This window comes from Cryptomeria japonica, chromosome 9 (assembly GCF_030272615.1).
Source record: "Cryptomeria japonica chromosome 9, Sugi_1.0, whole genome shotgun sequence".
NCBI classification, from domain to species: Eukaryota; Viridiplantae; Streptophyta; class Pinopsida; order Cupressales; family Cupressaceae; genus Cryptomeria; species Cryptomeria japonica.
Genome location: NC_081413.1, coordinates 92,559,017 through 92,574,207, shown reverse-complemented (window position 1 = coordinate 92,574,207; position 15,191 = coordinate 92,559,017).

Here is a 15,191-nt window from a genome sequence, read left to right as displayed (position 1 = left end):
GTTGCATGTATAACAATAACCTTCAAATCTTCTAGATACATATCTAGTGTTAGGTCTATAAATAGTGTTTACATTAGATCTGCTACTACAAACATTAGCAGTTGTCCTAGTTTATGACACTTAAAACAAACAGGTTTGTAAGATTTCTTACCAGTAGGTTTTTGAACTTTAGGAATAGTTTTACCTTCATGTATGTTGTTCTTTGTACGAGAAGGTTCACCTTTCTCAAATGTAGAGTACCCCAATCCAAATGTATCACCATTCATCCTTTGAGATTGAAAATATGCATCTAGAATAGAAGAACCCTTATTGAATTTTACAAGCTTCTCCTTGGTCTCATCAAGTTCCTTGGTAAGGTCTTCATTCCTTTTCATGAGGGTCTCTCTAAGAGACATTTCCATTTCAAGATCTGACTGTATTCCTTCTTTTTCTTCTTTCTCCTCATGCCAATGTTCATAGAAAGTTGCATTCTCTTGCTTAATCTTAAATATTTCATGCTCTTTATCTTAGATCTAATCTTCAACCTTTCTTCTGGCTTCAAGTTCTTCACTCATCTAGATTGTAAGTGCTTCCAACTCTCTTGTTAGGTCAGCCTTTTCACAATTTAGCTTCTCTACCTCTTCAACCATGGCATCAATGTTCACCTTATCTGAAGAGTTATTGTTAGAGATCTCCAATAATTGTTGGGTCAGTTCTTTCCTTTTAGCTAGTGATGTCTTGTATTTGCCTCTTAGGGTTTCAAGATCTTCCTTAATTGCAGCAAGTTCTCTAGCCATCTCTCTATAGCTCATCCCTTCCCCCATATTTTCCTTAGGATTAGAGATCTCTTCCAAGTGGTTAAGCCTTAAGGAAGTGAGGCTCTTATACCAATTGATGAACTTATAAGGCACTAAGAGGGGGGGGTGAATCAGTGCAAGTAAAAAGAACACAAATCTGATTAAGCACCTTAACAACTTGAAACTTGATAACCAAATGAGAAACACAATCACATATGCAATCAACCAACAGAATAATGACCACATAACACAAGATATTTATATGTGGAAAACCCAAATGGGAAAAACCATAGTGGGAGTTAGTACCCACAAGATAACTATCTACAGAATAGAAATCCTGACCAGTTAAGGTCTTGCAATGATATTACCTTGTTAGGAGAAGGCTGGGTTTAGAGTCACATGGTTAGGGGATTTGCCTATTAGCCCTATGAGGAGCTTAATGGTCTATTAGGATCAACCTCATGTGAAGATTTATCACCCTTTTTGAGAGCTGCCCTATTAGGGGACTTAAAGATCTGAGGCCTGTTAGGACCTACCTAGTTAAGGGATTTATTTGTTGTAACTGTTAGGATAACAACAGTGAGAAGATCCTCCTATAACACCTTTTGTGTCTGATAAGATCCACTTCAGAATATTACATCATCACATACACTTCATCTCTGAACTTCTCTAATCATTGCACTATCAGAGATACAAAAATCACTAATGATTTCTCACACATTCAAGCTCATACTCTATATATTCTTCATGCTTCATCACACATCTTAAAAACACCATTAAGTTGGCTAGAACCTCAGAACAATTCCCTAGGTTCAATGAATCTAGTCAAACTTGCAATGCATTCCTTACATAGGTCGTGCACCTACTTAACACATCAAATTATGTGGCGGTTAATCGATTTGAGTGATTATCATCACTACCGATTAAGTTTCTATCAATTCCTTTGTTCTACCAATCAAAATTCTTTTACCCGATCAAATCTTCTTGTGCAGTCATGAACATTTCTTTATTTGATAGTCTTCAATGCTGAACGGCAAAACTGCATCACTTCATCCTTCGTGAATTTCACGTACCAGTTGTCAGAATGTAAATATGTCTGCCATTTACCGGTTGAATTCCTAATTACCAGTTTTTATGAAATTGTCTTTGCTTTACCAATTAAGTCTTATCGGTTGCACTGTAGAACTAAGATGACTTAAGACACATAGTTTCCATCAATGACAACATACAAAATAGTTATCAACCAACATTCTAACTTCATACATGTATCAGTTGCATCAAGAAACCAAGTATCACCGGTTGATCAAATGATCAAATGCCAATAGAAGCCATTGAATCCGATAAGATGAAATCCTCAAAAAAAGAGTATCACATTATTCCTCCATTGTCTACATAAGAAGTAATTGATGATATTATTAAAGATGGAAATTTAAAGAATATATATGTATAATATGTAAATATGAATGATAAAGATTAGAGGTGGATAGAAGAAGCAGTAATTTGGTATATGGATGTATTTAAAAAGGCATCAATTGAGTTATAAAAATATCTACCCAAAGGTTTGTACAGTCTTATTGATGCCAAGTGAAAATCAGCCAGTCAAATGGATAAAGAAATAAAGGAGAGTGAACTAGTTAATCTATGCATCAACATTTCCATGGAAGAAATTGATAGATTAATTTTGTTGGCTAACAAAAAGGAATTCCAAAGTAAGCACAAGGTTAATAGTTTGATAGTGGGTAGAGTTGAGGAAATAAGGAAAGAGACTAGTGAGATATGGCAAAATTTTCTAACTGAGAACCAGCTTGTAGATATTGATTCTTAAAATAATGCCACTCAGTCAGATACCCCTTCGGTAGATACTGTAAATAAAAAAGAGTCTATTAAGGATATTTGTGAACAACAAATTTTGGATTTTGATGCTAATGCGGTTGAAAATGATAATGATAAACCAAGAGAGGCAGAGGATGGTGCACCAAGTGGTGACATCGGTGCACAAGAGGTACCTAAGGAAGATAAATTTGGACCTGTTGAGGCTAAGAAGAATGATGAGGTAAAACATGATGAACAAGATAAGGATAAAGATAAGGATAAACATGTAGTGTCATAAACTATATACCCTTGCTAGGGTGGTACAATTAAACACTTAGGTTAGCACCTGCCTTAGTGTGCCCTGCATCTTGCATTTCTCATTCCCATTTAAGAATTTAATTAATCAATTAAATTAAATCTAAATTCATGTCTCATCACTTTACACATTACAAAGTTGGGCCCTTTACCCTAAGTGTGCCCCTTTTCATTTTATTCTTCCAATGAATCATTTAATCATAAACCCTAATTATATCTTATTTTGACTGTTTAGGCCCAATTTTGCATATCAAAACATCTCAAAATCAGTTGTAACTTTGGGATGCACTCTAATATTATCATATCTAACGACCTTGAAAATTTGGTGAAAAGTTGGTTGGACCGTGGCAGGAATGCACATGGTTCATGGATGTTTTCGCAAAGTTTTGGGAGCACAATCCTATGATATGCTAATGCTTAACCTTAAAATATCAACATGAAATTCAAATCCTAGGTCGGCCTAAAAATGAAATTAAGATCTAGGGTATCATACTTAAGAGGTCTCTTTCTTCATTTGAAGGTGTCTTCTTCTAAGAATCTAAGGGTAGGTTTTTGCAGTGTTAGAGACTTCTTTGCAATGAAAAAGTAGATCTTTGAATTCTTAAACAACATTCAACATTCATCAACCATCATTTTATCAATTGTGGGATTTTGAAGATTTAGAAGATTGGCTTGTACCTCTCCTTTTGGGTTGCGTATGGTTTCATGTTGTTTTCAAATATTTGCATAAGCTTCATTTTGATTCATATTCATGCTTTAGATCACTTTGCATTATGGATTTAGAGAATTTACTTTGTCAATTATAAGCAATTAGGGTTTACTCTTTAGGGTTGCTCTAGGTTGTTTACTTTCATTCTTAGGATCTTGCATATACACAATGTTCTTGCACACACATTTTCAATACATTATCGGCTAAACGTGGAGGTGGAAACAACCAACAAGGGGGTTTTACTAAGGAAAAACACGATATAGCCACCCCAAACCTTCCCTTTTCAGTTGTTGGTGCAGAAACAAGAATCTTGAAGTAGTTACAGGTCTGAAATAGGCATCTACACCACCCAAAAACCTCAAAAGTCTAGAAATATATCAAGGATAGGGGCATGGCACCCTGGTCCTAACCCTTGTCCATAGGAATTGGTAGATCAACAACTTATAGATCTTAGAATCCCTCTTGTAAGTTGCAACTCCAGAATTGTAAAATCAAGATAGTGGCATGGCACCCTAGTCCTGGACATTTATTCTTAGATTCTAGACATAGGTGCACCTCTGATTTTGCCTTTTGATCTATACTTTTCAGTAGTGTATTAGTTGTTCTTTTATTTGGATTCTCAGATTAGGATTTGCTTGTTTATTTGCTTTCTAGGTTAGATTGCATTTTGCATCATTCCTCTCTCTCATTTATAACAAAGGAATAGAAAACCTAAGAGGGAATCCATGACTCTCTCTTTCTCATAAGAAGTAGCCGACGTTTGTTACCTCCCTAGGTTCTTTCGTATTCCATGAGTGTGTATGAGAGTGGGATTAGGGTTTCCATACTTAGTCTCACTTTTTCCCCTACACATCTTTGGTGAACTTGACGTGAAACACAAATTCATTTTCATTGCATTGCATTGTTATATCTAGATCTATTTTATTTCATTTACTTTAGAAAAAAATGAAAAAAAAAAGAAAAGAGAAAAAGAAAAAAAAATATATAGGTTTCTTTCATTTTCCTTGCATTGTGTGTTTAAGTTTCATGCAATATTCATTTCAAAATGTTAGGTTTCTATTTACAAGAAGTTCATGCTTTTGATGATGTATGCAATTTTGTTAATTCTGAGTTTAGTAAGGATGAATTAGATTAATCTCTAAATGTGCTTTTGAACCCTAAGCCTTCTAAACCTTCATTTTGTCAAAAGTTAATCAACATTGTTACTATACCATTTTGTGGTCATGAGAAAGATAAGTTAAATGATACCTTTGATGGGTATATTCCTATCAACTCCTCCACTAGATCTAGCAACATAGTTGATTCCCATAATTCCTTCTATGATGTTATGTCTCCTTTTGAATCCAAGGATAAGCCTTTCAATCACTATGACCATGCTTTACTGGATGGTGCCCTTGAGGACTTTATGTCTTTGCCTAAAATTTCAAATAAGAATAATGCATTCAAAAAGTTAATCAACATGATCAATGTGAATGAAAATAGAAAACCACTTTGTGTTGTCCAAGGTGCTTTTCCTTCTCCAACTTCTCCTCTTCCTAATCAACCTCTTTTCACAGTTCAATATGGATATGGTCATGATTCCTTTAGAACTCCAAACAAACCTATCATTACAATTCAAGGAAGGAATCCCACTAAGAGTCCTTATAGCTATGCTAGACAACTTACTATGGAGAGTTATAATGCAATTTCCCATACCTATAAAATAAGAAACAATAGGCAACCTGACCCTCCTTTGGTTGTTCTGACTCCTCTAACTAATCCTCAACTCATTCTTCCTCAAGCACCTCGTATTTCACAAACTCTTGGTAAGGAATATGATCTTGTCGAACAACTTAAAGCTACTCCTGTCAAGATGTCTCTTTGGGATTTGCTTCAAACTTCCTTGACTCATCATGGAATGCTACAAGATACCTTGAAAATATTTAATGTCCCACCCACAGTGACAATTAATAATATGGCTTCCTTAATTCACTCTATTACATCACCTAAGGCCCAAATTGTATTTACACAAGATAAGCTGCCTTATAATGAAACTCAACAATAATATGATCCCTTAATGATTGTGGTCATCATAAATGATAGCACGATAAGATGAACATTAGTGGAAAATGGTTCTAGCCTTAATGTTTGTAGCATTAACTTGTTGTATAAGATCAATGTTGATACATCTCTTATCAATCTTGATTCTCTCACTATCTGTGGCTTTGATAATGTTGTTGAATCTTCACTAGGAATCATCACCTTGCCTATTAAGGTAGGTCTTGTTACTTTACCTACTCCTATCCATGTCATGTCTAGAGAGTTGACATACAACTTGTTTCTAGGAAGACCTTGGATTCATAGCATGAAAGTTGTTCCCTCTACATTGCATAGGCAAATCAAATTCATTCAAATAATACAACATATATCTTGTTAGGAGACACAAGATTTTAGGCTTGTTTACAAACATTAAGTTCTAAATCTTCTTCAATCAATTCTTCCCCAACTGTCTTAGATAATTCCTCTGAAGCTTCTACTCCGATTAGTGTGACTAGTTCATCAAACCTGTCTCCTATATTTGGATCAATCCCCGATACTTCCTCAAGAGGACCTAAGGTTCTTGAGGAAGAATCTTCTCACCCTGACTCTACAATTGAGAATACATTCTCTGTTGAACAAATTCTTGCAGAAGATGTTTGGGGATCCCTTGATTTCAATCCTACTTTCCCAGGGGAATGCAAAATTCCCCCTAGAGAACCTAAGGTTGAAAAGAAGAAAGAAAAAGAAGAACCTAAAAATCAATCTACTTTGTCTAGCCAGTACGTAATAACTTTGTGGTGGCTTCTCAAGTTTCATCTTCCTTATTTTCTGGTTTAGAGGATTTTGATCCTTTACTTTTTGAAACTCCTCCTTCTTGTTCGGAAATGACTAACCTTTGTGGCCCTAGTTTTCACATCCTAGATAGGTGTGGATATAATGAAAATGGGTGTGGTGCTCAAGAATAATGGATCAAAGTTCCCTTGGAAAACAACTTTCGTGATATGACATTTAGGCTTGGTTATGATCCTTTCAATCATACTATAGGCTCTAAGAGACCATCTGTTAGTGTTAATGTCATTTCTTCTTCTCTCTCACTAAAATATCTTGAATATGTTAACTTTGACCCTTCTTGTGTCTTTGCTTTGGATGTTTTTCTACCGATGATTCCTTAGCTGAATTCTTGGGAGTTTATGACAACCTTCCTCATTATCACCACAATTGTAATTTCCCCTATTGTTTAAATGTGGAAGCTTACTTTAGGAAGGAAATAAATAATGATGAGATAGTTAAATAATTTCCTCAATTGAGAGATTCTCTTAAACAAAGTAATCTCCTAATAAATGACACCATTGATATCAAGAAGGATCCTTGTGTTGAAGATGAGATCATTAAGATAGGGAAATGTCTTGATGAAGAAGAGAAAAACCGATATGCTAAGTTGTTACATAAATTCCCTAAGATCTTTGCTTGGATATATTCTAACATGTCTGGCATAGATCCTAAGATTATCACTCATAGCATTATCCTAGTTCCTGATGCTAAACCTGTGAAGAAAAAGATTTGAAAGATTCACCTTAAAGTGGAATTACTTGTTAAAAATGAGATTGAAAATTTGTTGGATGTTGGATTCATTCATCCTATCAATTATTCCCCATGTATTTCAAACATTGTGGTGGTGGATATAGCTGAAAACAAGATTAGGATGTGTACTAATTTTTGTGATTCGAACAAGGTCTCTTTAAAACATGTTTTTCCCCTCTCGAATATTGATATGATAGTGGATTCAGTAGCAGGGCATGCTTTACTATCCTTTATGGATGGTTTCTTAGGATATAATCAAATTTTCATCAATCCCCAAGATTAATATAAAACTACTTTCACAACACCTTGGGGTACATTTTGTTGGATTGTGATGCCTTTTGGATTGAAAAATGCAGGCACAACCTATCAGCGTGCTATGAATCTCATTTTCCATGAATATATGTATAAGACCTTAGAAGATTACGTTGATGATATCTTAGCCAAATCCGTCCTTCATATAGATCATGTTAAGATCCTTCGTCAAATATTTGAGAGAATTTGTAAGTACAACATGCGTTTGAATCCTCAAAAATATGTTTTTAGTGTGGATAGTGGAAAAGTATTAGGATTCATAGTTTCACATAGTGGTGTTAAGGTGGACACAAAAAAGATAGATGCTATTGTTAACATGCCACCTCCTAAGAATGTTTCTCAACTAAAAAGTATGCGAGGAAATATCCAAGCTATTCGTAGGTTTGTTTCTCAACTTGCAGATCGTACCTTTCCTTTCACATAATTACTTAAGAAGAATATCACCTTCCAATGGAATGATGATTTTCGTCAAGCATTTGAAGACTTAAAAACTTATTTGGCCAATCCTCCCATTCTTCAACCTGCTGATCCCACTATGCCTTTTCTTCTATACACCACTGCTTCCCCTCAAGCTCTTGCAGCCTTATTGGCACAATGTGATAAGGATGGTAGAGAATGTCCGATTTATTACATAAGCTGCACTCTACTCGATTACAAAGTTTGATATTTTGCAATAGAGAGACAGTGCCTTGCTTTAGTCTTTGCAACCCAAAAATTGAGGCATTATCTCTTGAATGCTGAGATTCATGTTATCATTAAATTTGATCCTCTTAAACATCTTTTCTCCAAAACTAATGTTTTCGGATGCTTAGCTAAGTGGGTTATGATGTTGACTGAGTTTGACCTTAAGTTTATCTCACAAAAGGCAATAAAGGGTCAAGTGTTGACTGATCATTTAGTTGATGCTCCTTCACCCTTCTCCCTACCTAATCAAGATTCTTTTCTTGATGAATACATTCTTTCCATTGAGGTTGATGAGACTTGGGAACTATGCTTTGACAACTCTAAGTGTCGTATAGGATCAGGGGCAGGGGTGGTCTTAATTTATCCTAAAAAGAAACCTATTCCTTTATCATATCTTCTCAATTTCTTATGTACCAACAACATTGCAAAATATGAATCTCTTAAAGCTGGAATTAAAGTAGCCTTGGCATTAAGTGTTAAAAATCTATATATTTATGGAGATTCTCAGTTAATCATAAGACAAGTGACAGGAGTTTATTAAGCTAAACAAGACAAATTATCATAATATAAATAGCTAGCTTTATCCTTGTTACAAAAATTTGATTCTTACACCATGGAGCCCATTCCTCGAAAAGATAATCTACATGCTGATGTGATGGCATGCGTTGCTTCTCTTGTGTCTCTAGAGGACCCCATGGTAGATCTTTGATTCACTATTCACAACCTTACTTCCCTGGCTATTGCTAATAACCCTAGTGATGTGGCATACTATTGCATTATAGATTCTGACAAATGGTAGTCGCATGTCATAAGATATTTGAGTGATGGTACCTTTCCTGACTTTACGAATAAGAATACTAGGGCTAGGGTTTGCAAATTGGCTACTAGATATATTATATTTTCTTATGTTCTCTATAGGAGGGGTTATAATGGTCTTCTTCTTTGATGCTTAAAAAAGGTTGAGGTCCTTATCGCTCTCGAAGAAGTGCATTCAGGTGCTTGCGAGGGGCATTTTAGGGGTAGGTCTTTAGTTTAGAGATTTCTCTGAATGGGATATTATTGGAAAACCATGGAAAAAGATTCTTTTGCATTTGTCAAACAATGTCATTAGTGTTAGCAACATAGAAATTTGATCCATGCCCTTTCCCAAGAACTTTGTTCACAAGTAGCATCTTGGCCCTTTTCTACATGGGGTGTTGATCTCATTGGTAAAATATCTCCTCCTTCATCTCAAGGACATACCTTCATCATAACTACCACTAACTACTTTATGAAGTGGGTGGAAGCCTTTCCTCTTCGATCCACTACTGCTGAAGTAATTTGTCAATTCATTTTGGAAAACATCATTTCTCGATTTAGGATACCTTTTGCCTTAGTTTTAGATAATGGAACATCATTCAAAATAAAGGATGTGATGAAGTTTCTCGAGAAATATCATATTCAACATAAATTTTCAACATCTTATTATCCTCAATCAAATGGTCAAGTTGAATCTTCTAATAGGATAATTGAACAAATTCTTTGAAAGATTATAAACAAGCAAGGTAAGGATTGGCATATTCAATTAGCCTATGCTTTGTGGGCTTATCACAGAAGTGTATGTGCTTCTATAGGTTGTGCCCCTTATAGTCTTGTTTATGGTGTTGATGCCATTATGCCTTTGGAGTTAGAAATTCCTTCTTTGAGAGTTTCTCTCAGGGGTATAGTGGATGATGATTCCAATAGAGTAAAGACTTCAACAACTTGAGATTCTCGATGAATGGCATATAAATGCCCTCGAACATATTCTAGTGTATCATAAAACTTTGCAATGAAGCTAAAATGATAAGGTTATTCAATGTTTCTTCTCAGTAGGATATTTAGTCCTTTATGAGAATCAACACAATGTGAATGCCTTACCTGAGGAGAAAGGAAAGTTCAATCCTAATTGGCTTGGACCATACATCATTGTGGAGGTCTATGGATTAGGTGCTTACAGGATAGTAGATGTGAAAGGTACACCTCTGAAGGAACCCATAAACACTATGCACCTTTGTAGATACTATGCCTAGTTCTATTTTTCTCTCTCTCTCTTTCTTTCTAGTTTTCATTTTGTTCTCTTTCTATGTCTTTTCTTCTTCAAAATTGGGTAATATGCTAGCATGTTTTCATTAAAGTATGTAAGATTAAATGATGTTATATTGTTTGGTCTACATTACTTCATTCTTGACAAGCATGTTTAATTACTATATTATTTGTCTTGGATTCTTTTTATGTAAATTGTAATGGATTTACATTTTATATGTGCTAGCATGTTATACGATTTCTTATGTGTTAAGTAGAATTGTATCATTTTGTGTTTAATTAGAGTTAATTAAATCACATTAGTCATATAGTTCTCATGCTTAATACATTCTTCATTTACATCATCAAAGTAGCATTTGATTAAATACTTAGTTATTTAATTAAATCACACATGTATCAATTTAATCATGAAGTATTGAGAAATCAATCACATGGAAATTAAATCAGATATACATTCTCATTAATCAATATGTTACTTCTAATCTATGTAGTGCATACATTGTTTAAGAATTAAAAATAACATAAATATGAGTGTCATCATATATACATCAATACATCAAAATCATCTCCTATCCCTAGGACTAGTAGCAGGAGGATCATGGCTAGATGCCCCCTCCTGATCTAGTTGTTGGGATGGCCCCATGGGGGTGTATCATGATATAGACAATGAGTGACTCCACAAGGATCTCCTACAATCTCTCTCCATCATGATCCCTAGATATGTGGTTATCTCTATCTGTGATGCCACTAGATCATACTCTATCTATCGTAGTCTCTCTCATAGGACCTCCACCTCCATTTGAATAGGGGAGAAAAGGTCCTCGTGTCGCCCTAAACTCCTCTAGGTTCTGTGTGGTATCTATGTAGAACTCAAAACATGTGCAATCACAATAAGGTCTATCACTACATTTTGAATCAGAGAACACCACTCCTGGATGGTAGCTACAAGATAGAGATAAATTTTTCATCAATAACATTCTATATCATCAAATCTAAAGCATGTAAGATGCATATGTTAATCAGTAATAGAGCACATTACTTGGATCTCCCTCTCACCGGTGAGGATCATGGAAAATGACTGCCTAAGACTAGGACCTGCTAGGCTCTCCCCGCTCATACTATCTCTGTATAGTCAATGTGGGCTAATGAGGATCGGGATTAGGACCCCTTATAAAACCCCTCTTTTCCCATCATGGGAGACTCGATGGATCTAAGGCTCTCGTATCCTCTTTGGAGTGATGAACTATATATAGCTTGTCCTCCTCTTCCTCATCCTCCTCCTCATCTTCGTCCTCCTCATCCTCATCCTCATCATCATCATCATCTCCATCCTAATCTCCCTCTCTGATATCAGGATTGCCTTCATCTCCGCTTACCTCCTGCTTCTTCGTGTCATCACCTTGATCATCTGAATCCTCCTCGGATGCATCAGATCCCTCTCTATCACCTGACTATCTCCATGGTCCATGGTTCCCTCTAAGGAAGTCTACTAGGAAAATGGCTCTAGGGTATGTTATCCTCCACCATGTGATGTATTGTTGATGTGTGCCTGAATCATCTCTATAATTTGTCACTATGTCCTAATCTAACCCATATGAATCTATGATGTCGATCTCATCACTCATAGGCCTAGGAATGGCTCCTAGCCTCGATATCATTCATTTGTGTTAGATGTATATAGGCATGTCAATAGGAACACATTTCTCAAACCCAAACTATCAGTGAACTCGGTTGAAGTAGAAAAGAATGACTATGTGGCTATAACGTCCCTCTAGTAGATGGTTCCTCTACATGATGAACATCTATATACCTAGCCCTACCCATATTGACATCCTAAGGTAGGGTCTCCATATGATCCTACCCGCTATCAATCTATCCATGCTCAATCTCCAATATAGGAGATTGTCGAATCACCACTCACAGGTAAGAGGATAAGAATATACCCTAAGCTTCTATGGGGGCTCTACCAAGTCTAGTGCATGTGATATGCTCAAACATCCACACCTGTAATAGTGTGCATGTCATAAGGTTGCATCCCTATCTGAATACATACTCTCCAAGGTCATGATAGAGATGCACAAGCATGCTTTGACCCCAAGAGTATACTCTCTTGTGTCTCTCCATGACACATATGGTGTAGATGAGTCCTTTGTGCATATGAATACCATGCCCATTGGGGCACATAGCTAATGCAAGGGTCACAATCATGAGTCATCTCACCAATGGAACATCGCTTGTAGGGTGTAGGAGCTAGCTGACCATAATGTGACCCCTTTCCTCACTATGCATCACTCTCCCCATAGCATATACCTTCTGTCTCCTATAATCCTTCTCTATGTGGTTGGAACAATATCTAACAGTCTCTCCTCTAATGGGTAGGTGTAGAATGTGGTATGCATCCTCTAGGGTGACCGTCATCTCCCCCAAAGGTAGTGAGAATGTCGAGGTATCTGCATTCCACCTCTCTATCAATGCCATTAGCATAGCAAAATGGAATCGGATGGCCGACATGGTCATCACATCCCACAAACCCATTGCATGTAGCAAATCCCTCACCCCTGCTATTAGTCTTGGGATCTACCTCCAAAGGCTCTGAAAGGTGAGACTGACGATATTCTCATGGATGTATGGTAGTATCTACAAAATGCAAAGCAATCTCTCATCAATAATTGATGAATAATCTATCATCATCTAATCAATGCAATCATTCTATCATTTCTAGCATTCATCGCCTGATCTAGTGTCATTGTTGGTCACCCCAAACAGGGACCAGGGTGCCCTATATGGACCAAGGTGCCCTACTGGGACCATGGCGCCCAAAGGGAACCATGGTGTTGTTGGAATTTGCATGAAGATTGAATTAATGATATGTTATGTTATCATTGATGTCAATTAACTGGTAATGATATTGTTGATATTGTTGTAATATTGTTTTGTAACCGGTAGGAAGAATTTGTGGAGTAAACCAGTATTGCTATATATTCGAGAGTTGAACTAGTAACTGGTAAACCCTACCTGCTGTTTTTGATAAATCCTAACCGATTAAGTTTGGTGAATTGGATATATTTGTTTATGATTTGATGATGAGTGGTAATGATTATGACACGTATGATTATTGTATGAAGACAATTTCAAGTGATTTTGGCACGTTGATGTAATGTTTTTTGTCTAGGGAATGGGCAAGCATATTGCATATAATGCAAAGTGCATGATGAGTTACTGAGATTGATGAAGCAGTGGTCAAGGAGTGATCAAGGTTTTCTTGATTGATGTGCAGAGATTGCTATGTAATCCAATGGTCATACTTGAACTGACTTGTTTGTAATCTCTATGAGGATTAGATTTTTGTTGTCTTACCAACCTAATTGATTTGTTTATAAGGTCGATGAAGTTGTTTAGTTTTAGTGTTGAAAAAGATCAATTGAGTGTGTGGTTTCCAAATTGAATGATGTATCTGTAGTTTGAGTAAAGGCAGATAGCAACAAGAAAAGGATCTGAACAAGCAAGTGCAGTGCTATTCAAACAAATTAGCAAACTCCTGTTGTTTTTTAACAATTATAGCATAATTGAAATCCCCTAACCGGGTAAGCTCTAACAAGGTGATCCATTAAATTGGATTTTCAAATCCTCTACCAAGGTTACTCCTTATAGGGTCTTTCTTCTAACAGGGCATTGTAGTCAATCCCTTAACCAGGTGGTCCCTAACAGGATCTGTTCTTAATAGGAATTTTGTAAAGCTTTAATAGGCTAGGCTCCTAACAGGGCAAACTTCAAAAGAGTTCAGATAGTTATGTTGTGAGTCCCATCTCACCATGATTTTTCCCATTTGGGTTTTCATGTCAAAAATATTTGTGTCAAGTGGTGAATGTTTTTGTGGTTATAATCTTATGGCTGATTTACTTAACTACTTAACTAATTTGATAAGTCATGATAACTAAAAGCATTGAGAAATGAAGTCTGTTGACATATGAAATTTTTTTTGGATATTTACGAGTTTGAAGTTGTTTACTATTAATTTGTTGAAATAGTCAACCAGTTTATCTTATGAGTTTTTTATCTTGACAGTAGTATTATATTGATAGTTCTAAATTTACTTTGAGAGATTGATTTTTGAGATTGGCGAAGTTTGTATCAGTTTTTTGATCTACTGATTCACCCCCCTCTCAGTAGTTGATCAGATACTTATTCTTTCATCATACCATCAAGAACCCCCTTGGGACCATGGTGCCCTAGGATCCCTAGGTGTCTGAAGGGTGGGCCCCAACCCAAACTAGGTGATGACATCATCACTTCAAAAAAATATGAAAACATGACAAAGTCAAATGCAGTCAATGGAAAGTCAACTCACCTCGTCAAGCAGTTGGCCGACAAGTACTGATTGGTGCACGATCACCATCTGTGTATATCGCTCAGGCTAGCATCAAGGCATGATGGCTTATATGCGGACTCTTGAATAGTGACAAAAAGTTAGAAAGTGACAAATGAAGGTGTCACTTTCATATTTGTGTTATGCACTTTTTGAATTTATGTTTTGAAGTTAAAACCCTAATTTTTGCACTTTTCTTCCATCTATCATGTCTTGAGCTAGGAAGCTTCGATCCTCGCACTGTTGGTTCCATTGGAATCATGAGTTTTCCATATAGCTCTATGTTAGTTTCATAATGTTCTTGGATGAGTAATAAAGCCTTGTTGTAAACTTGTATCATCACGATCTTTATCACAATTCATTGTGGAAAACATGATACCCTGTTTCACCTCACGAATAAGCAAGTTGAAACAAGAGAGCATATAGCTACCCATGAATTTCATCACCTTACTTAGTAAGAATTAGGTGATTTTATGATCTAACATGTGGTTGTGTAGGGTGTAGTTCCTAACTGTGTACTCTAGATACTGCTGGGGGCTTCGTTCAACAACTT